Source organism: Parasteatoda tepidariorum, chromosome 2 (genome assembly GCF_043381705.1).
Source record: "Parasteatoda tepidariorum isolate YZ-2023 chromosome 2, CAS_Ptep_4.0, whole genome shotgun sequence".
Classification (NCBI taxonomy): domain Eukaryota; kingdom Metazoa; phylum Arthropoda; class Arachnida; order Araneae; family Theridiidae; genus Parasteatoda; species Parasteatoda tepidariorum.
The window spans coordinates 95,134,746-95,159,094 of NC_092205.1; the positions used below are offsets into that span (position 1 = coordinate 95,134,746).

General features: G+C 30.7%; 1 protein-coding gene across 1 annotated transcript in view; it reads right to left on the bottom strand.

Moving 5' to 3' along the window:
* The window catches only part of LOC107440417 (uncharacterized), a 574,971-nt gene that overhangs the window by 445,514 nt on the left and 105,108 nt on the right, over nucleotides 1-24,349 (bottom strand). Inside the window, exon 2 of the mRNA XM_071177030.1 lies at nucleotides 14,689-14,779. The gene's annotated coding sequence lies outside the window, so the exon portion shown is untranslated. The remainder of the gene's footprint in view (nucleotides 1-14,688; nucleotides 14,780-24,349) is intronic.

A 24,349-nucleotide genomic window follows, 5' to 3' on the forward strand; every position in this document is an offset into this window, starting at 1 on the left:
TTTTTCCCTAAAAAAGTAACGAAAGTACAAGTAAAAGTACTAAATTTAAAAAGTAACGAAGTACAAGTAAAAGTACGTACTTTTTACTTGTACCGGCGGTACAAGTAACGAAAGTAAAAGTACTGCCATATATGCTCATAACCGACAGAAGTTCGAGTCCTAGTAGCGTTGTCACCACAATACTTCTTCCATTTCCTTCAACTAATGGTGAGTTTTCAATGTCCTGCACTCCCTAATTGGCGTCCCGTACTTTCTAATACCCATTACTTGACGAAAAGCCTATTTTTCTATGTCCAGTTAAATTTAAATTTTATGGTTTTGAAACCGTCCTAGTTGTAAATATGTTTAAAAAAAACCGTATAGTTTAGTATTTACGGTTTTATGACCATATTAGTTGTAAACGGTTTCAAAACTGTAAAGGTAAATTGTGTTCTTTATCGTAAATTTTACGGTTAATCTGATAACAGACTACTGCGGTTATTTTACCGTACATTTAGAATGAAAATAACAGTGAGCAAAGAACTCCAAAATTTCTTAGGCAATCTAGCAGGTTTAGGTGCTTTTAATCCAGACTTCCTCAATTGTGATCTTGAAAACGCTTTTGTTCCTTTCTCACTTAAATATTACTATAAAGAGAATAAAGAAAAAATAACGTAAATAAGCCATGTTTTTCTACGAATATTTGTTGTTTTGCATTATTTATTTAATTTCCATACGCTTTATTTGTTTCTATAAGAAAGTGTTTTGCTTTGTGTTTATAAATCACCTTTTTTTTCATACGAACTTCCGTTGTTTTGCATTATTCATTCAGTTTCTATTTTTGTAGCTTTACTTTAATGTATTATAAAGTATACCTTATCTTCATTTGGAAATACGAGCAATATCGAACACCAGTATGTGGATTTAGAATTATTATCTACACATTATCTACACACCCGTACAGTCGGTACTTAAATTTATTTATACACAAAGCTTTTATAACATATAAATTTTGATTATTATATTTATATAAATAAGAAAGATTAATAAAGCGTGTTTTTTTCTTGCATTATTCATACTATATTTCGTTGTTTTACTTTATTTATTTGATGTCCATATCTGTAGCTTTATTTATTCCTAAGAACGTTTTTTGCTTCATTTGTGTTTATAAAAAACGTTTTTTATTGGATTTATTTTTCATACGAATTTTTGTTGTTTTGCATCATTCACTCAATTTCTATTTTTGTAGCTTTATTCTTAAGCAGCATAAAGTATACCTTATCTTCATTTGAAAATACTATTAATAATCGAGCACTAATGCGTAGATATGTATTACTTTATATAGAGTAAGCATTTTGGAAAGTATTACACAATGACAAATGATTCCTGAGTTACTTTTTCTAATGTTTCAGCTGAAAATATGACGCATCGTTTCAAAAAGCCTTCCTAACCAATCCTACTTCTAGTCAATTAATAAAAAAATAAGTTATTACAGTACCCTAGCCGAAGCGTGGGGAGTGAAGCTCTACTATATATCAATTTGATGTAACGCGAAGTACTAATCTTATAGAAAGAAACATGGCTTCCTTAAATTTTTAGAGCTTCAGATTTGAGGTTTGGAAAAAATTAATCTTAAGAGAGAAAGTTGAATGAGTTCAATTCTGGAAATAAAAATCTGTTATATAGCTACTTCAGAGAGTCTCTTAAGAGATTTTGCTTTATTCAATTATCATCGAAAATATAAAAAAAGATCCATTTTTCCTGGATTATAGTATTAAATGCTCGATATTATTTTGTATGAATAGTTATAAAAATTTTGCAATCTGACTAATTAATTTTGAAAATATAAGGTTAAAATTATAATATTAACAGGACCTGCGCTAAGCATTCCACACCCAGCCAACTGTGATAAAATCGTAAATTTGGCGAATAAAATTGTGTTTTGGCGAAATAATTTTTCTACTGTAAAGAAATTAAAATTACGTCAAAAGGAATATTTCTAAATAAATCAATATTTTTTATTCGATTACAATAATTTCCGGTGCATGCGTCTCTTAACCAATTAGAATTGGGCCTAAATAATATCAGCCTGAAACAAATTGCAGCAAAATAGTTTTCTATGGGAAAAAAATTAATCACAAAAAAGTTTTAAGATTTGCCTTTGGCGAAGACTTTCGAAAATTGGAGAATATTTTTGATATTTGACTAGTTCACTAGCTAATAATTTGAAATCCTTAGTGTAGGAGCTATATTTAAGTAAAAATGAATTACACTAAGTAGAATTAGAAACCATTAATTGAAAACATACTAAAACAGATCTTTCAAAACAAGAATATTGATATTTTAATAAAAATTGTAGCAAAATCTTATTTTAATCTTAAGACTACACAAATATGTTTCACTTGATGGCTATGAATCTGCTTTTAAAGTTCAATTAAGAATCATAAATATAAAAATAAATTTCACTCGCAATTTACAAATAGGCAATTAAATTTCTAGTTGCGAATTATAAATTTGCAAAAAGCATTAACTTGTTAAAAGATAGAATTGAATTTTAATTAGGAATTATAAAAATGCGTAATATTTAATTAGTTTGAAAAATTTAATTTCCCAATCTTACTAAAATGTTCAAAATAATTAATCAAGGTCTTAATATTATTGAACGTTGCTTTTTCGAATGTTAAAAAATAAAGCCCCTTCGTTAATAAAAATTAAATTAACTATTTAAGTTACGGTATATATTTTCTGATCTAGGGAAAAACGAGGTAATAAATCTTCATGAAAGCAGTGTTCATTTAAGTCTTTAAAGCTCTATCATGATTAAAATAAAAGTTTCTTTTAGAAAAAAAAACGCAAGTAGTGAAATTATGATTTTTATCGTAATAATACTCACATTAACATTCAATTTGACTTACAATAAAGTTGTACCAGTAAGTCTTCATATAAGTCTTACAGAGCTTTTTCATACTTAGACCGTTATGTGTGTTTACTAATTTATATCAATAATATAATTTTATCTAATAACTAGGGGGCTAAGCCCCCTGTTCCCTGTTGCTCACTAACCCTGATGATTGCTGTTTCATAGCAATAAAATTATTCAACTAAAAATATCCTTATACAATATAAAGAAGAGAGTGAAATGATAACAAATAGCCAATCACAGAGCACTTGCAGTTAGTAACGCACAAAACAGCCAATTACAAATTGAGAAAGCATGAGTGTGAAAAGGTAATAAGTTTTAATAATGCTTCTTGCTAAAATGTTACAACTAAACTTACCATCTAAAGCTGAGTGGATCCAGTTTTTCCTCATTCATTTCCATATTGTTTTGGTTGTCATCAGCATAAAATGAACAAAAGTCATATAGGTTTTGTTTTCCTTTAAATAATTTTGTATCTCTAATTTAAAGTTATTTTCCAGTACTACTATTATCAGCGAAAATATTAAATTATGGTTGTGAACTCAAATTTTTTTGAACAATATTAGAATATAAATGTTATTTAAAAAAATAATTACTTCCAAAAATCACTTCTGTTCTCCAAGAGATCTAATTGTTTATAATACTAACAGATAGTACTATTTGGACGTGGGAAGTAGAAGCACAAGCGTAAGCAAACATAATTCCTTTTAGTATATGTATGTTAAGTGAATAATTTTAACTGTTTTCTGCCGAGAAAAGACAATTATTGCGAAGCAATCGTTGGGGTTGGTGAGCGGCAGAGAGAAGGGGCTTAGCCCCCTAGAAATTTGAATAGCTTTATCTCAATTTGAATAGCTCTATCTTAAAATGTAACGTAGAATTACATTATTCTAATAATAATAACAATAAAAACAATCCTTCTAAATCAAAAACCACAACTCCAGCAAAATCAAAAACGTAATAATAACAGCAAATGTATTTTTAACCATTAAATTAAGGCCTGTTTACACGGTTCAAGTTCTTGAATCCGAGAAGTTGGAGTGATTTCTCCGTCCAAGAAATTGGATGATTCGTCGACATTATCCAAGTTCTTGAATGTCACTGATGGATCGAAAGAAAAACTTGCGCATGCGCATTGTTCATATTCAACATTATAAAATAATACTTACATATGTTTAAAATTACTAAATAAATTCAAATAAAATTGCAATAACACAAATAAACCGCCACAGATCAATTTATTTGGACTAAAACATATGAAAACAGACAACAAAATGACATAATCTGTTGCCTGCTTGTTGACGTCACAAAACCTAAGACGCTGATTGGTTAAGGGAGAAAAAACTTGGATGGAAAGTAGAACATGCTCTACTATCGTCCAAGAACTTAGACCAAGTACTTGGATGATCGTTTACACGATCCAAGCTCAAAGCAAAACAAGTTTCCATCAATTTTCGTCCAAGAACTTGGATCGTCTAAACAGGCCTTTAGGGAGAATAAAAATATTTATAGGAAAACAATAACTTCGACTTATATCAGTTTTATACTGAGGACAACAAAACCAATATGAACATTAATATGGGAAAACTGGATCTTACCACGTGATTTTCCAGCTAATAAAAATGTATCGAAAACAATGGAAAACTGCGACACCATCATAACATTTTTATATATAGTAAGATACTAGCACAGAATTAAAATTGATAAAGTGACTACGGATAAACTCTTGAAAATTATCATGCTGACAGAATTTCGATTGGGCAGGTTATCGCATTGAATGAATCTCTAGTAGGAAACTTATAGCGTTTATAGCATCTGGAGTGTACAACTGACAGAATTTCGAGTGTGCAAATTATCGCATTAGATGAATTTCTAGTAGGCAACTTATAGTGTTTATAGCATCTGAAGTGTACAACTTATCGAACTGACACAAATTCGAATGGACAAATTATCACATTAACAAATTTTAAATGAACAAATTATCTTCCTTAATTGAGTCTTGAGAACAAGAATTAAAGCATGCATCTAGAGTTGATAAATTATCACGCTAACAGAAACTAGAATGGACACGTTATCACTTTGAAAGTATTGAAGTAGGCAAATTATCACAGTCGACAAATTATCACTATGTATGAATCACTAATATACAAATTATCGCGTTTACAGAATTTTGAGTAGATGTTAACGCACAGACGGAAATCTCGAGTGGACAAATTATCCGGCATCTAAATAAATTATCTTTTTATACGAATCTCGACTATATAAATTATTAAGCTGACAAAAACCGCAAAATTCCATTTGATCAAGTAGTCAAAGAAAACTAAAATTAAAAAATATATGCTCTGGTAAATTTTTGTGAACCTGCATGCAAAATTCTCAATATGTTATTCATTTTTTTCTCTAAACCTAAAGTCTACGAAATCTTCTTTAAGTCTGAAAAAGCTAAAGTAACAAAATATGCTTCTGTATAACTTCCATCGATACACTAACATCATTTAGTTCTAAGATATAATTAATGTCTCTTTTCAATTTATCCAATTCGACTAATAAAGCTAAAATAAAATTTAAAAAAATACACCTGCACCTATTTTTTTTTCTTATTTTGAGTAATTCAAGCAAGTATACAAAGAAAACTAAGATAAAAAATTTATATATGCTGGCAAATTTTTGTGTACCTGCATGCGATATTCTGAGCATGTCATCCATTTTTTTCTCTAAACCTAAAGTCTAAGAAATCTTCTTTAAGTCTAAGAAAGCTAAAGTAACAAATATATGCTTCTGCATCGATACGCCAGCATCATTTAGTTCTAAGATATAATGGCAACTTTTCTGCAGAACAACTATCCTATAAATATTCCCTAGGAAAACAATTCTGCTGTCTTGCCTGCCTTCTCCAGGAAATTCCAAGGAAATAAGAACAATATGTGGTTTCTTGGGTTACATGGAGTGGAAAATATAAGTGAAGGTAATGCGGTTCCCTTCCATGAATGAATTAATATTATTAGTCTCGAAACAGATGCTTTTTTATTGATTCGCGCCAACCCTTTTCTCTCTTATATACCCTTTTCTCTAAACCTTTCTCTGCTGCGTCTAAGCTTAAATGAGGTATGGTGGTAGATAGCAAAGACCAACAAAGGATGCATTTAATCATTCTCATAATTTTCACTTTAGCCGCCCGGAATACAAATGAGTTCAGAAGCTACACATAAAAATACTTTAATGCCTGCTATCGTTTATATCCATTACTTTATTATAAGTGGGGAGATTATAATATATATATATATATATATATAAACACAAATAATAAAATAAAATAAAAAAAGAAAACTATTGGTTGAAAAAAACCAAAAGTCTTTCTCAAGACACGTCTTTTGCTATAAGTTAATGCGATATTTCTGAAAAAAAGAGCAATTATCCTAAGATAAAAATAATTATGTGTGTCGATATCGCTAAAAAAAACCAGTTAAAAAAGAGTATGAAATAAAAGAAAGCAGAAGCCAAACTTACCGGCGTGTAGCATATGTATATACACCGAAGAGCCATTACATTATGACCATCCTGCTAATAACCATGTAGTACCACCTTTAGCCCTCAAAACTGCTAGCACCCGCCGTGGCATTGATTCCACAGGGTGCTGATAGGTAGTCTGAGGTATCTGGTACCAAACGCTCACCAACTGGTCCTGCAATTACCTCACATTGTGAGGAGGTAGCGTGGCAGCACGAATTTGGTTTTCAAAGTAGGGCCACAAATGCTCTATTGGATTAAGGTCAGGTGAATTTGGGAGCCAAGACATGACTTGAAAGTCACTGGAATGTTCCTCGACGATTCGATCCTTGTGACTTGGTGCATTATCCTGTTGGTAAACACCATCCCCCGCAGGAAAAACTGTGAATACAGGAATGGGTGAACCTGGTCTGCAACTATGTTCAAGTAGCTTACAGATGTCAGAGATTGTTCCATGAGGATTATGAATCTTAATGTGCCTCATGAAACCATGAAAACCTGGGCGAGCCCATTGCTATAGGTAGAGGGTGGTCATAATGTAATGGGCCTTTGGTGTGTATATATAACCCCGTTATAGTGAACACGGTTTAAAGTGAACTCCCGGATATAGTGAACGAAATGTCCGGTCCCCTGCCTTGCTATACACGCATAATGTTATTTTTTGTGGATATAGTGAACTAAAAAAAGGAGGAAGTTGGGTAATATGAACTTTAAGAAATTAGGAAGAAATTACTAAGTTCCAATCTAAATGGACGCGAATGTTAACCTCTGACATTTAACGTGCATTTGTATTAAGAGAATGTTATTGTCATGTGCATACATACAGTAATTAACTTTGTTCTAATAATTCAAACAAGACTGTGAATGACCAAAATAGGTGGTTGTTGACTTCCACCGGTGAATGTTGATAATCACATAATCGCTTTGGTGAATGTCCGAAATATATACTGGGTCTAGTTATTTGCAACTGCCCGATATAAATTTGCCCGGTATGCCCTACAATATTTTTTTAAGGTCAAGTGCCACTGCCCGGTATACATTTAACACTGATGTTTCTCCAAATCTAACCTCAGCAGATATTAAAATATGGAATAAATTTGATAATATCAACGAATAGATTAATATCAAATCGGATATAACAAATATTTCGGACAATCACCGAAGCGACCATGTGATTGTTGACATTCACCTGTGAAAGTCGACATTTTCTTGATTTAGGTCATTCACTGTAACAAGACTACTTTTACTGCAGAAATGGCAAATGCGATATGTAAACAGCTGCCTGCTGCTGTTTTATTTTCTGAAGCTTATTTTATCAAAGTCAAAACGATGCAACTTCCCTAAGTTAGATTAATTTTTTTCTTAAATAAAAGGCAAATATTGAAAATAAATATACATTCTGAAGTAATATTCTGTTCGTTAATAGTTGCAATAAAACTGTAAGGATCGTAACAAAAAAAGCATTAAAAATTTAATAAATATTTACCTTTTTATTAAGTACATTACGAATTTTGTTTCATGAAATTTCAAAAATCTGAAGGGAATTTAAAATATGCTTAACTATGTTTAGAAGTAGAAAAAATGTGAATAAAAGAATTTTACAATAATGTTAAGTATAAATTAAAGAGTTCAAATTTTAAATTAAACGTTTTATTTATAAAAAAAGAAAAAATCATGAAGTGCATACTACTAAGTATTTATGTGCTCAGGATTACTAATTATTTTATGTGCATATACTTAATCATGTATATTTTTTTGATTTTTAATTAAAAAGAATGTGAATAAAAGAGTTTTACAATAATGTTAAGCATAAATCAAAAACTTCAAATCTGAAACTAAGGTGATACTATACAGCTTTATTCTTTTTATGCGACTGTAACTGGTTTGCACTTGTTTACGTTCGTTTATCAATTGATTAAATTAGACGATATATTATATAAATTCGACAATTGGATAAATTAGACGATATATTACATAAATATAAAATATTTATTTTATTGAGTATTAAAAAGGTATATTATAAAAATTAGATCAAATTATTAAACGTACTGTAGTGTTTTAATAATTGCATATTTTGCTCGAGTTTATAGGCAATACTTTTTTATTTAAACATACATGTAATGGTTTTATATTCAGGAGATATTCTGTATACTTCCTATTTGTATTTATTTTTAACGTATTGCATTACAATGTTAACCAATGGATACACGAACGTAAACAAGTGAAAACCGGTTTCAACTAAAAACAATAAAGCTGTATAGTATCACCTGATAATTAAGATTTTACATAGAATCCTATTATTCGTCAAATAATTTTTTCAAGGGACTGTATGTGTTCAGGATTACTAATTATTTTATGCGTATATAATTAACAATTTATATTTGTTTTCTGATTTTTAACTGTTTTCAACACGCTATTCCTTAATTGTTTGTATGTTCTCAATTAATAAATATTTATAAGGCAACATGAATCATCACTTACCGCAGCTAATTTAGCACTACCATAATCTAAACGCAAGTAATCTATAAAAACAAGTTTTCAGTCAAATTATTTTCAAATAAATCAAGATGACCGCGAAAAAGAAGAGTAAAACGCGTGAGTAACTTCTGTATAAATTTCCAGGAGAAAACAATTTGTTTCCATCCCGAATCGAAATGGGGAAAAAACTGGAAGAAAATGGGACTTCATGGTCCAGAAAATATAAAAGAAAATGCTGCCGGTTACCCTTATGAATGAATTAATACTAATATCCCATTCCAGATGTATTTTATTCATTTTCACCTTTTTCCCTATAGAAATATATAGAGAGAGGGGCCAATAAAGAAAGTACTCTATGCAATACAGAGAAGATGGGAAGTAAGAAGGAAAGAAATGAATGACCTTTCTCAAAACTTTCTTCCTTTGAAAGATGAGTTAGATTAAATAAAGATCACTCATTGGATAAAGGTACTTCAAGGAAGCTCTGGACCATGCTGGCAGTACGTCAACATGCAAGAAGTCAAGGATAAATATACAGTTTTTGAAACATAAGTCATTGTTTGAATGTTAATGTTACTATTTTATATTTTATTTTATAACCATTGTTAAACAGCTGACCCAATTTAGGGTTTACGATCACTAATGTTCAACTTGTAATTTTGAACACAATCCAAAAGTTAAGGGAACTCCTGGATCTAGTATTGGGAGAAATTTGCCTTCGTGGAGGACTTATTTGATGGAACTAACCCACATTTGCGTTACATGGTGTGGAAAACCACGAAAACCTTCGACGGGTAACCAGATGGAAAGGGGATACTAATCATAGCCACCGAGAGTTAAGGCCTCTCAGTAGATTTGTGATGTCATCCTCCGAAGTGTTAGCGATTCATTAGAAACGTAAGTGTAAGCGAACCATATCGTGGTATTCAGATTTGTATTAAGAGAAACCTTCCACGATTAGCCCGAAGGTAAGGGAACTCTAACCCAAGATCTGTCTACCACTCAGAATATGTCATGTTAGCACTGTGGTCGGTGCAAGCCGAATGCGGAATTCGTGTCGACCAGCCATCACTGGGATTCGAATCCAGTTCACCTCACCGCAAGGCAAACGCTCTTATTTCCTGAGCCAAAACGGCTTTGATGTTACTATTGATAAAATTATACAATAATGCTCTTATTTAAAATTAGTAAAATAATATGTAGCTTTTAAAGTAGGGAAACGAATTTTTCTCACCAAGTCAACAATATCCGTTAGAACAGTGTTTCCCAAACTCATGGCTTTTGCGTACCCTTTGTAAATTTTTCGTAGCGCTGCGTACCACTAACAAAAAAAAAATGAATGTATTTTGTTAAAAATATGTTTATTTAAAATGGAGAATAAAGTTAGAAATCACAACTGGCTGTTGACACCACTAATTATTAACTGTTATCTCTGCAAAAAATTAGTCAATAGAAAAATATGTAATCATACATTTTCATTGCTACCTTTGTTTTTAAAGAATTTTTTTTGAAATATTAGTCTTTTGAAAGATATTTCGTCTAAGAACGCGTAGCCCCGCTAAACTGTTCTCGTACACTTGGGGGTATGCGTACCACGCTTTGGAAAACACTGAGTTTGAAGGTTAAAATAACCATTGCTTAAACCATAAACAATGCCCTTATTTAGAAATAATAAAATAAAAGCAATAAAACTAAGTTTTTAGTTTTCGATTACTGGAAAGTTTTTGATATTATTATTGCTGATAAATTCTACATGGTACTGTAATGGAGATGAAATTTCATAGTAATGTCTGAAAAAAAGATATAAAATTCTGCTATATATAAAAGATATAAAATTCTGAAATTTGGCTAACGGCACTTCTGCTTTAATAACGCTATAAACTCTCTTTCAATCGAACTGAAAAGGATTGAAACTTTCGATGTCAGCAGACAAAGATTAAGTTTTCTAGATAGACCGAAATCGGTCGAAATTTTTATTACAAAACTCCAACCTCCCTGAAACTGAGTTAATAACGTCGTAATAAATTTAAAAAAATGAGTGCTCCAAAGTTTGTATTTTTCCCCCTACAAATAATCAGTTTCACTTCAAACATAAATATTCTTTTTTTTTGTAGTTATTGACTTTAATAGCAATATAAGTTATGCATTTTTTTTCTCTAAGTCGTAAGCTAAATTTCTAAAAATAAGTCAAGTAACTGACAGACGTTATTTAAAAAATATTGTAACTCTTTTAAGTAAAGTAACATGTTTCAATTTTGAATACATCTTGATTTGCATAAAAAGTGTACCAAATGTATTTGAAAAAAACATTAAATGGCATAGAATTTTAAATACATTTTCATATGAATAGTGCAATTCGAAATCCATTTCAAAACCAAATTATCTTATTTTTTTACTTTTTTTTCAAACAAAACAAACTGTTTTTAGTCAGAAGTTTTTAGTCATTTCTATTCAATAAGCATTTGTGTACAAAATAATAATGAAACATTGTAGTTTTATTAATACTATTCCAACTAGACAGGTAATAATCACAATGAGATTACATAACTATCCTCAACTAGTACTAAGTACAATACATGTTGCCCACACAACTTGGCATCTTCCGATGCATATCGAGACAAAGGAAAAAATATATAACAAAATGATATCTGATTTTTTTTAAATAAATTTTCAAATGAATAGTTCATTTCAAAATTCATTTCAATTTTATTATTTTTTTGACTTTATTTCTCAAAAAAACTAAAAGGTATTCAGCTTTTATTCATTTCCAAATGATGAATATTTGTGGAGGAAATAATAATAAAGAATTGTAGTTATATCAACTCTATTTCAACTGGACTGGTAATCAATTACAATATTATTACCGCACAAATTATAATACGCACTATAAGATTGTATGTAAAATCTTAATTATCAGGTGGTACTATACAGATTTATTGTTTTTACACGATTAAAACCGATGTTTGCATTTGTTTACGTTCGTGTATTAATTGGTTAACATTGTAATGCAATATGCTAAAAATAAACACAAGTGGAAAGTATATAAAAAATCTCTTGAATAAAAACCCATTACATGTATGTTTAAATATGAAAGTATTGCCTTTAAACTCGTGCAAAACATGGCTATATTAAAAAACTACAGTGCGTCGATTAATTTGATCTCATTATTACAATCTAATATATATAATTGTCTTACGTGGCACCCAAATTTTGGCTGTATTTATTTTCAGCCGGTGGCAACGTTTGCTTTGTTTTATTTAAGTTACTATTTCTCTTACACGACGAATCGACCAATGATTGCCGCTAAAAATGTCACATGCCAAATCTAGCTGAGGTGGCTCAACATATAGCTCTTTTAGAAACGGAAACTGAAATAACCAGAGAGGATCAGCTGCGGCAATCTCATACTATTAAGCTAGGCAGAAGTGAGTAGTCTTTGTCGATAGATCTCTATTTTAGTACTTTGTCAAAAGCGCTTTTTTTCACGAATTTATGTATTACGAATTTATTTGACGATTTTTGATTTATATCAAGTATTATACTATAGCACATTTCTAATAGGTTTAACGAATTACATGTCATTTATTTGAATTCAAATTTATTTTAATGACTCAGTATTTTGTAAAAAGATGTAGTTTTTTTTTAAAAAAAAAGTTTTTATATGGATTTGAATGATTGTTTTGAATTCTTAGAATTTTGTGCAATTGCAATGTACCTAAGTTAATAGCGAGCGAAGCTAGCTTGGTTTGCGAGCGTTAGTGAGCAGGGGGCGCAACCCACTAGTATAGTATAATACCTGATATAATAAATAATCTATATTTATATAATAGATAGTCTAATTTAACCAATTGATGCACAAACGTAAGCAAGTGCAAACCGGTTTCAGTCGCGAAAAAATAATAAAGCTGTATAGTATCACCTGATAATTAAGATTTTACAAAGAATATTACAGTGCATCTATTAATTTTTGGCAGGGACTGTAAGTTTTTTGTCATTTCCAATGGACGAACATTTGCGAACGAAATATTAACGAAAAGTTGTAGTTTTATTAATAACTATTCCAACCAGACCTGTAATAATCAACAACGAGCTTATATAACGATCCTCAACTACTACTACTAACCATTACAGAAACTACCCACACGACTTGGTATCTTTCCGATGCATATAGAGACAAAAGAAGAAAAAGATACCAAAATGAGATTCGGAACATAGAATCAAACACAAAACATCCACCTGGCTAATGTTACTACCCAACTCCTATTGAAAGGGCATTTAGGAGTGCTGATTACTTGCAACACCATTTCATGGGTAATGGGACACCGGGACGAACCTTCGGAAGATAATCTAACGAAACAGGGGCAGAACTTTACCCCAAGAATTCCATTTAATCAGCTTCATTTATCAAATGGATATTCCACTAGAAGGATCTCCATTTATTTTGGTCTTTCTGTTCTTGGGAGGACTGTTGTTGTTATACCCCTTTCTGTGTCCCCAAGGGGGTAAACTGGACATTTCGGTATCGGATGAAGTCGTTTGCTTGGATTGTTCCCAGTTTTCCCTATGCGTTTCTTTCACGAGAATTTATAACTAATTAATTTTTGAGATTGTTAAGCCTTTATAGATAATATAGACAGATTGAATGTTGGTGTGATTAAAAAGTCATATTGAAGAAAATTTAAAGTCATCCATTCACTATTTAATTGGTGCATTATATAAAGGGTGGTTAAATTAAGATGACCGTTTTTAAAAAAATCATAATATATTTAACTGTTAAATAAATGAAAAAATAATTTTTGGAGCAAATTAATGTGTCAAGGTATAAATTATATTATCCTACATTTCTTTGTTCAATTACACTTACTCTCCGATGGATAGGGCTGAAAGTTTTTCTTACAATTCTTTTTCTCGTTGAATTTTGAAATATACGAATTTCATTTATTTGAAAGATTTCATTTTTTTTTATAATTTTCTGTTGCGTTTCTTAGAGTTAAAAGTTTTTTGTAGCGCCAATTGTTTTTTTAAAAAAGTTCAAAACAGAAAATCTGTGAGAAATTTTTTTTTTGGCCTTATCACAAAAATGTGCTGCAGATTTTGTAATTGGTTTTTGATCGCAACTGTATTCAGGTTCATATTTTTTTAAAACTCAACGCCCTTATTTAGACATCCTGTACTATCAGCATTTAAAACCGTTTTACAGGTTGGCCACAATTAAAGATGGTTATTGAGAGTAGTCTATTTCATAAATCGCGCAGCAGAATTTCATAACAGTTAATGTATAAGAAAACTATAGGAATTTTATTTTGGCAAAAAAAAAACCCTTTGAAAACCACTTTTACATGGCTGAACTCAACTTTTATTTCCCTGAAACCTTGCATTCTATATCTCCAGACTTAACGGAATTAATGCTACATGCTTTGTTATTTAAATTAATATTAGTGTATGACTTTCTAGAAATGTAATATGACTTTCGAAACTTTATAAGAAAATTTAATGAAAACAAATGACAGATATATAAATATTTCTAAAATTGCAAGATTTAAAAAAATTAATAAAATTTAACAAAAATAAATCGCATCCATTGATGTGTATTGTATACATTTTGACATGCTGAAGAGAATGTATGCCTTTTGCCATACATACTTATTTTCAATATGAATTCATACATTCTTATTTTCAATATGAATTCACACATTCTTATTTAAAATAAAAATTAACACATTCTTATTTAAAACATAAGTTCACACATTTTCATTTAAAAACATAAACCCACACAGATCATATTTAAAACATAAAAAACTTACCTGAACATTTCTTTCAAAAAATCAATCCTAACTCAATTTCTGATAACTTCTCAACTACAGGTTTCAGAAAACTTCCACCACAAAAAATAATCTGAAAGGAGAAAAAAAATATAAAAATATAATATTCCCTACAATAATAATAATGATTTTTTTCCTACAGAACTGTGAATAGCACATCTTATTTTCTGCCAAAATAAAAATTTTTTTTACTCCTTTCTTGCATTTTAAATATCTAGGGGGAAAAAAGCATGTACTAAGATTTCTTTTTTAAAAAAAAGGAAGAGAAATAATAAATCAAATGCATGTTGCAACATGCAATGGAACGATATATCAGGTTATGACAGTCAAGTGAACAGGCTACTAAAGTTTCATACTCCGTCACTCACCATCATAGATGCACGATCAAACAGAGAAATGTAATATTTTTATGCTTTTCATCGGTACATTCACGCAAAAAAAGTTTTATAATAAAAGTATGTGTAGAAAGAAACCGGGTATTCTACAATATCATTTTGTTTGAGTATTTCCTTATATAATAATAGTTTTAAACAGTTTTAACAATTTTTTTTCATGTTACGTTGGTAAGAAAATAGTTTTTCAGGATGATTCCAAAGATCGTTTTATAACCGTCGTTGAACAGTCGACCCAATTTTGGGTTTACGGCTACTGAGGTTCAACTCCGTTGCCTTGCAATTCTGAACCTAATCCAGAAGACATGGGAAATCCTGAATCAAGTATCGGGAGAAATTTGCCTCCGAGGAGGATTTTTTGAGGGACCTAACTCGCATTTGCGTTACATGGAGAGGAAAACCTTTAACAGTTCGCCTCTCACAATTAACTCTAACACAAGAGGATATTTCACATTAGCACGGTGGTCGGTGCGAGTCAGGTGCGGAATTCGTATCGACCAATTATCGTTGGGATCGCTCTTTTTATGACCCTAACACAAAAGGAAAAAAACAAGCATTCTCCTTGAGTGATGCAGTTTTATGCAGTTATTCATTTGTTTACCATTCCTCACAAATGAATATCTAATTGGATGAAACGAGTAAAAAACTTTAAATTTATAAATTATTCGTTTTTGCTATATTTCGCGCAATCTATATTTTTTAAAAATTTATTTGTGAAAACATAACTCACAAAAATTGTGGGGTATATTTATTTAATTCTAACTCTCTTATAAATAAGTATTTCAATGATTTTTTGTGCGAAGCATCTACTTGTTTTTATTTCTTAACATTTTTCAACGAATATCATTTTGTTTGAAAAACCAGAATAAATATTTTAAGTAGGTATATGATCTCGTATTTTATGTAGGTGTGTGATCTCGTTAAGTAGGCTCGATTTTTATCTCAAAATAAAATTTTAGCAACCTCAGTTTGGAACAAACTGGCATCTACAATTAATTACTACAATTAATTACAATTAATTACATCTTTCGAACTAACAACTAATAGCTTTGTTTGTCCAAAAACGATCCAGAGGCTGTGTAAGCTTTACATTCGCAGAGTAAATGGTTTATCAGTATTTATTGCTTATGATCTGAATTCAATTAATTGTTTATTTGAATAAATTGTTTTTAAATAGCTAATAGGTATTAGGCAAAATATTATATGTCTTTTTACATTTAGTTACATCTAAATATATGCCTAAGACTAAATAAAAGTACTTTAATGATAAAAAATATATCTGTAATTTGATGATTAAAAGTAATTTAATGATAAAAAAATGTCTGTAATTTAATGATTAAAAGTAATTTAATGATAAAAAAATGTCTGTAATTTAATCATTAAAAGTAATTTAATGATAAAAAATATCTGTAATTTAATGATTAAAAGTAATTTAATGATAAAAAATTTCTGTAATTTAATCATTAAAAGTAATTTAATGATAAAAAAATATCTGTAATTTAATGATTAAAACCAATTTAACAATAAAAAATTGTTTTAATGATAAAAAATGTCTGTTGCAGAACTGTTATTTTTTTTATTCTTAATTCTATAATCTAAAAATATTTTTAAAACTGTTGGATATTTTCGCGGTTGTGATCGACTTCACGATAATGATAAATTACATAACTCTCTTTTTTTTCTTGAAAATTTGGGTTACCGAAAAGATTCTTGCATTACACAGCTAATTCACTCAGTGATTATGCAGCTTTCTCATTTTCAACTTCTTCCCTTTTTAAAAAAAGAATAAAAAAGGAAAGAAAGAAAGAAAGAATGAAAGAAACGAAAAAAATGAACCTTCTAAGAAAAAAACGTGGGACAAAATCATTTTTGAGAAAAGTTTTTTTTCAGGCCAAACTGTGGAACTAAAACCTATGCTAAATGGAACTAAAAACCACGGTTGGCATAGCTAGTCCGATGCCAATGGATCTTTAATCCGCCAATAAAGTATACTTTGCTTTAGCCATGCTACCTCTGTGGACTGGGAGCAAAATAAAACTTGCTATCAATCTCTGTGATTCTTTCATATGTTGACTAAAAATACGATTCCCGATTTTTATCATAAAGTAACTATCAGATTTGAAAAAAATAAGATGTACGCTTAATGTTTTGGATTTAACACCGATTATTTTGAGTGCACGAACACATTTTAAAGCTGATGAGCCTTCTGCTACTTATACATATTAAATAATAATCAGAAGGAAAAAAATTGTATAACTTATTAATAATAGTATCACTTCCAGCAAATAGTAATTTTTATCTAGTTAGAATATCTTAAATAGGATTTTTAAGACAACAATTTAATCATCATTAGATCGAAAGTTAGTCAGGTTTTTTATTTGCGTTCCTTTTTTGTCAATTTAAATTTACACGGTAAAATAATAAACACTATTATACTGACTAAAGTTGTATGAATTTGAAATTATTTTTTTTCAAAACAACTTTTCACAGAAAAAAAAAACTCATTATTATAGAATATATAACTGCTAACACTCATTAGAACTCCACACATCTTGGGATTCGATGCTAAGCGAATGATTTTCTAGTGCTGTTTGTTGAATATCTGTTTCCAAGCCCACTTACATTGTTCTTCCACTCTAAATGTACTGTAATATTATCACTTACCTTCCTTATCCATTGAATACCTTCAGAATTAATAGATTTAGCAACATAAATGAATGCTATATATCAGGGGTGGCCAAGCTCCTTAATAGTCGAGCCATTCTTCAAAATTTGAAATTTTTCGCGAGCCGCAATTAAATACGTATTTAAAAAGGTATGCAAAAAAGGTATTAAAATTTGTTTACAGAAATTATATTTATTAAAAACATGAAAATAAAAGTATAAAATATGCGTATTGAATTTAAATATTAAAAATTAAACACATTTATTTTACTTCTCTTGATAATTCTTTAAAATTTGGTTAATAATTAATGACAGCACTTCTCAGTAATTCTTTGAAATGTTGGTTAGTTAAGACAGATCGGTGTTTGAATTTCACGAATTTTTAAGTGGAATATAATAAATCACATAGGTAAGTTGTTCCGAATATTGAAATAATTCCACAAGCAACCTTTTTTAATTCAGGATACTTCGATTCTGGTACAAATTTCCAAAATTCGGAAAGATAATAATTTTTTAAAATATAATAGCACAAAAATGAAAAGGAAACTTGGGGTACATTTATCGAGAGTCACAAATAATTCTTCAAAGAGCCGCAGGTTGGCCACCCCTGCTATATATGACTAAAATAAAATCATTCCCCAGGAAATCTCAATTTTACTAAAAATGTAATTTATTGGCTTCATCCGCTTAGTTTAGCCGCAAGTTTTTCATGAAACAATTACTCTTTCTCTCTGCTCACTTATTTCGCCAACCTTCGCAAGATTTCTGCGCATTCCTTTTCCTTTTTTTCAAAATTATAAAGTTTTCAAATGAAAGATCCTAAAAATATTTAAATGTATTCACACAAATTTAAATTTGAATTCTACTGAGATAAATATAAACCTAATCATATTGCTCGATTACAGTTCACAATTTCATTTTGTTAAAAAAATTCCTACTTAATTATTGGTTTATATAAAGACACGACGTCCCACACGATCGTAAAGACACGGTTCCCAGTAGAACACCGAAGTCAAGCATCACAGGCTGCCCTGAGTAAGCGGGTGGGTGACCACTTTGATCAGCCTGAGCACGGACAGGGGGTGCGCGGTGTCGGTCCTCGTGAAACTGTTCTACCGTAAAGTGCTCGACTTCGCGTGCGGGTTATTGGGCTACCAAAACAGGGGAGCCATCCCCTTTGCAGAGGAATCAAAATTGTAAGGGCATGTATTAGGATCATCATCGGGGACGTTTCCCAGACCGTCGCCAATAAGACCTCAGGGGATAGAGTTCTCGCTTTCCAATGATGTAAACCAGGTTCGAATCCCGGAAATGGCGGATCGATACGAATTCCGCACCCGGGTTGCACCGACCTCAGTGCTGATGTGAAATATCCTCAGTGGTGGACGGATCATGGGTTTGAGTTCCCTTGCATTCAGGCTAACCGTGGGAGGTTTTCGTGGTTTTCCTCTCCATATAACGCAAATGCGGGCTAGATCCATCAAAAATTTCTCCGAGAATGCAAATTTCTCCCAATGCTTGATCCAGGATTTCCCTTACCTTCTGGATTGGGTTCAAAATTACAAGGTTATGTAGTTGAACATTATTAGTCGTAAACCCGAAAGTTTTGGGTCAGCTGTTCAACGACGGTTATAAAATAAAATAGCCCATTGTGCAGTTCTAGTCGGCGTAAATAAAAAACCTACCTACCTAAAAACTCCTTAAATGCTTTTTTCACAAAAGCGATTATTTAGCTATAGTATGAGAAGTTAAGTCCTGGTAATGTTTTACACAAAGCTTAAAATAAATGTGAATATAACTCATTTTATTTTTAATAATTAATTGCAAAATTGTAAATATGTAATAAATCAATTTAAATGTGCCGAACATAAAATGTTGCTTAATGAGATATCGAACCATAACTCTATAATAACCAAACACCGCTTAAACCTTTAATTTGTAATAACAATTAAAATAAAACCTGAATAATATCTGATAATAATGCAAAGGAATACTGTAAAATAAATACTACAGAATAAAGCGTTGAATAAGGGTTTAGAAAATTTCAGTTGAAAATAAGGTTATATCGTTTCAATTTTATACTGATGACAACCGCAGATTTTGACGGAGAACTGCCAAGCAAAAACTGTTTTACGTCCATTAATAAACCATACCATATGATTTTATTGCTAATAAAAATAAGCCAGCAACGATGAGAAACCATTACTATTTTATGTAATATGAAGAAACCATTATTTTTATCCAACAAACATGAACATAAAATATCTAACTAACATCTAACGAACATGACATAAAATAGAATCCATATCAAAAGAAATATTTCCGAAAAAAATATTCTCAGGACTTACTTTATTCAATGATCAAAGATTTAGACATTTCGGAAATAAAGCCAACTTTACCTGCTGGGATTTCGAAATGCCTTGTTGAGGAAGTTAATATTGTTATTCAACCATTTTGCATTAAAGAAACATCAAGAAAGTTCGAAAAAGTTAAAAAAAAATGGCTAATTATTCATTCTCCAGAATTGATATTAAGCCCGTAAAACCACACAGCTTTAAATTCGCAAAATTTTAGAGAAAAAATTACTCGGATTACGTTTTTTAATGTATTAACATTCAGAAATCTCGGTAGCATAAATCTTTTGCAGTATTCCGTAAAGCTTGCTTACGGCCATTAAAATTCCCAAGATGCAAAAATGCTAGTGGAATTTCAAAAGCTTGAAGAAAAAAAAAAAGAACATCGAATATATTGGGAAAGAAAAAGATGTTCTTAGAATAAATATCATGGTGAAATCGATGTTGCTAAAGATCTCGAAGAAGATTTTTGTTCCACCGTCTGGTGTCCCTAGATTTAAGCGAGTGAAAATAGAGCAGAAGCAATAGAAGATAGAAAGATCGCTTTTGTTCTTTCTTTCTTTTTTTTTGTTCAATTTATTTCTTTTTGTTCCTAATACCGAAAAGGGAAGGAAACGAAATCTTTCGCTCTGGTCTTAACTCCCAAAACGTCTCGAATGTTCCTTCTGAGAAAAGAAGCTTCTCTTTTTTCATTCACATCCTCCAGTCTCATATGAGAGGGAAGGGAATGAGAGAGTGATGTTGTAATCTAAAATTCTTCATTATGCAAAACGAGAAAAGCCAAAAAGGAATAATTTGAATATTTTATTCAACCACACCCGAATTGCTTCTGAACCAAGGGACACGCATTAGCAATGTCTCAGAATTTTATACAAATCCTCTACAGTATTAAAGAAAATGCAGGTTAACTTTTTTAGGACTTACTAGTTTTTTGTTGAATAAAAATGTCACTACCAGGAATAATGATATACAGTCACACCCCGCTATAGTGAACTCCCGGATATAGTGAACGAAATATTTGGTCCGTGCCTTTCTATAGACGCATAATGTTATTTTTTGTGGATATAGTGAACTAAGAAAGGGAAGGAAGTTGGGTATTATGAACTTTCTTCTGTCTTCGACTGATTTTTTCTTCTTTATTTTTTTAAAAATAATTTTGAAATGTCTACTCCAAAATAAATACTTACACAGATTTTTAAAACCATCTATAGCGTGGAATGTAGCGATAAGCATTTTTTTCTTGCTTGCTTCTTTTATCTCAATTTTTTTATCCCTTAACAAAGGGCAACCCAGACAAGTTTTTCCCTGCATAAGCTTAGCATTTTTGTACACAGGACGAACAGTAATAAAAAATAAAAGCAAGTTAACGCATTTTTTGTTACTACGTTATTTTTTGTTATGTGTTATTTTTCCTTCATTTCTGTATTTCATTTTATGAGTCATTTATTTAAATAAAGGGAGCAGTTCGGAACCATTAGTTAAAATTGTTTACAGAACGGATATAGTGAACTCCCGGTTATAGCGAACTGAAATTTCGGTCCTTTGAAGGTTCACTATAGCGCGGCTTGACTGTATATATATAAACTAAAGTCAATTCCTACTTAGGTCGACAAATAAAAATCTTATTTTTTAGCACTTTTTCTAAAATAATTAAAATTTTTTCTTCCATATAAAACTAAAATTAATTAATTAAATTTAATGAATGAATTAATATTTGAAAAAAAAAACTGTATTAACATCAAGTATCATCCACTAGAAGTTTAAAAAATGCGTAAAAAGAATTTTATTAACGATTAAAAATTTTTGAAATACCGAAATCTTACAAATCACTACTGAGGAAAGCGGAACAGGCAAGTCAAATGAATATCGGATTAAACATCGAAGAGAAAACAAGAAATACCTACACATTTAATTAAACCGGTTAAAAAATATCCTCACGACTTCTTCAACAGCGTTTCTTTCTCACTTTAATATTAGGCAGGCACTTTATTTACGACGCACTAGAGCTGAACAATGGGCTATTGGCGGCGGTCTGGAAAACATCCTTGAGGATGATCCGAAGACATGCCATCGCAATTCTGATCCTCTGCAGAGGGGATGGCTCTACTTCTTTGGTAGTCCGACGACCTGCGTGCGAAGTCGAGCACTTTACGGTAGAACAATATATCGAGGACCGACACCACGCACCCTCAGTCCCTACGCAGGCTGATTAAAGTGGTAACCCACCCGCTTACGAAGCACAGCCAGTGATGCTTGATCTCGGTGTTCTACTGGGAACCGTGTCTTTATGATCAGTCCACTGCGGGACCACCTTAATATTAATTTCTGACACCTAATGCTCATATTGTTAGTTTTTATAAAGATCCTAAATTTAATAATAAGGGCGGTGATTAATGATAAACTCTAATTATAAAAGATGTACGATGTTCTAAGTAGAAAATTTCAAACCCAACAATTTCGAACAGAACGAGATATTCAAAAAGACTCGTTGTATAACACTAAAAAAATTAATCCAAAAACATGTTTACTATTACGATTATATAATGCTTTTTTCTTTCTGTTTTTTTTTCCTAGTCAAATAAAAACTTATACTTTGTTAATCCAATAAATTTTTGTTCCTGTGCATCCAGTACATGCCTCTTAAAAAAAGAGCTCCGAGAAAAATGAGTTCAAAAGATGAGAAAAACATGCATTAAGTTTAAAAATAATTAAATTAAAAAATGTAAAGAAAGAAAAACATTTCTAAAAGAAGATGAAGGTTTTTTTTTTGCGCTGGAAGCTATTACTTATGGTATAATTTTAATTGACAAGTTAATGATGATGGTGAATTATTTTATAAAAAATTAATTAAAGGAAATGCAATTTACTGAAAAAGAAAAAAGGAAAAAAATCTAGTTTTTTTTTTTAAAAAAAATTCATAAAAATGTAAAATGGTGATTTGCTTTCTAGTTATTCTTCTTTTAATAAACAGAATTTATAAAATAATTAGTAAACCTCTTTCGTAGTTTTTTTTAAAAGAATAAAAAATAGGAATAAACAACATCATTGCAAACCTAATGAATCATTATGAAATAACGTAATCATTAAAAAACGTGTGAAACCTTGACTTTTTAATCTAATGTGATTAAAATGCAATTTTTTTCGATGTTATTCTTAATTTAGGATTAAAATTAATTCGAAACACACATGTACGCATATTTAATAGTGAACAAAAAGAAAACTTTTTTTTCTGTTGAAGCTTCTCCTAATGTTAGGGACAAAAAATTAGAAACCTTTTTAAAAAGTAATGATGCATCGCGTGTGAAGATAATGCTTCGTTTCATTAAGATAGCGACTCTGATCTTAATCTTGGCTTCTCCTTTATGGTTTTTAAGCATTTTTATACTGAGTTAGTCGTGCACTAGTAGAAAATATTTGCAATGAGGGGAATTAGCTCTCGTTTTCCTAGAGCAAAACACTTTGTTGCATCTCTCATATTAGGCCTTCCTTTTTTAAATTTACATTGATTTCATACATTACTGATTCAGCAGTTCTGACTCCTGAGATGGAGTTTTATTTTTTTGGTTATGACATGAAGTTATATTCTGATATTAGGCCGGCTCTTTTTTAGTTTAGATTGATTTCGTACATAACTGATTCAGCAGTTCTGACTCCTGAGATGAAGTTTTATTTTTTGGGTCATAATATGAAGTTATGTTCTGATATTAGGCCGGCTCTTTTTTAGTTTAGATTGATTTCGTACATTACTGATTCAGCAGTTCTGACTCCTGTGATGGAGTTTTATTTTTTTTTGGTTATAAAATTTAGTTATGTTTTGATATTAGGCCGGCTCTTTTTTTTAATTTAGATTGATTTCGTAGATTACTGATTCAGCAGTTCTGACTCCTGAGATGGGGTTTTATTTTTTTGGTCATAATATGAAGTTATATTCCGATATTAGGCCGGCTCTTTTTTAGTTTAGATTGATTTCGTACATAACTGATTCAGCAGTTCTGACTCCTGAGATGGAGTTTTATTATTTTGGTCATAATATGAAGTTATATTCCGATATTAGGCCGGCTCTTTTTTTTAGTTCAGATTGATTTCGTAGATTACTGATTCAGCAGTTCTGACTCCTGAGATGGAGTTTTATTTTTTTGGGTCATAATATGAAGTTATGTTCTGATATTAGGCCGGCTCTTTTTTAGTTTAGATTGATTTCGTACATTACTGATTCAGCAGTTCTGACTCCTG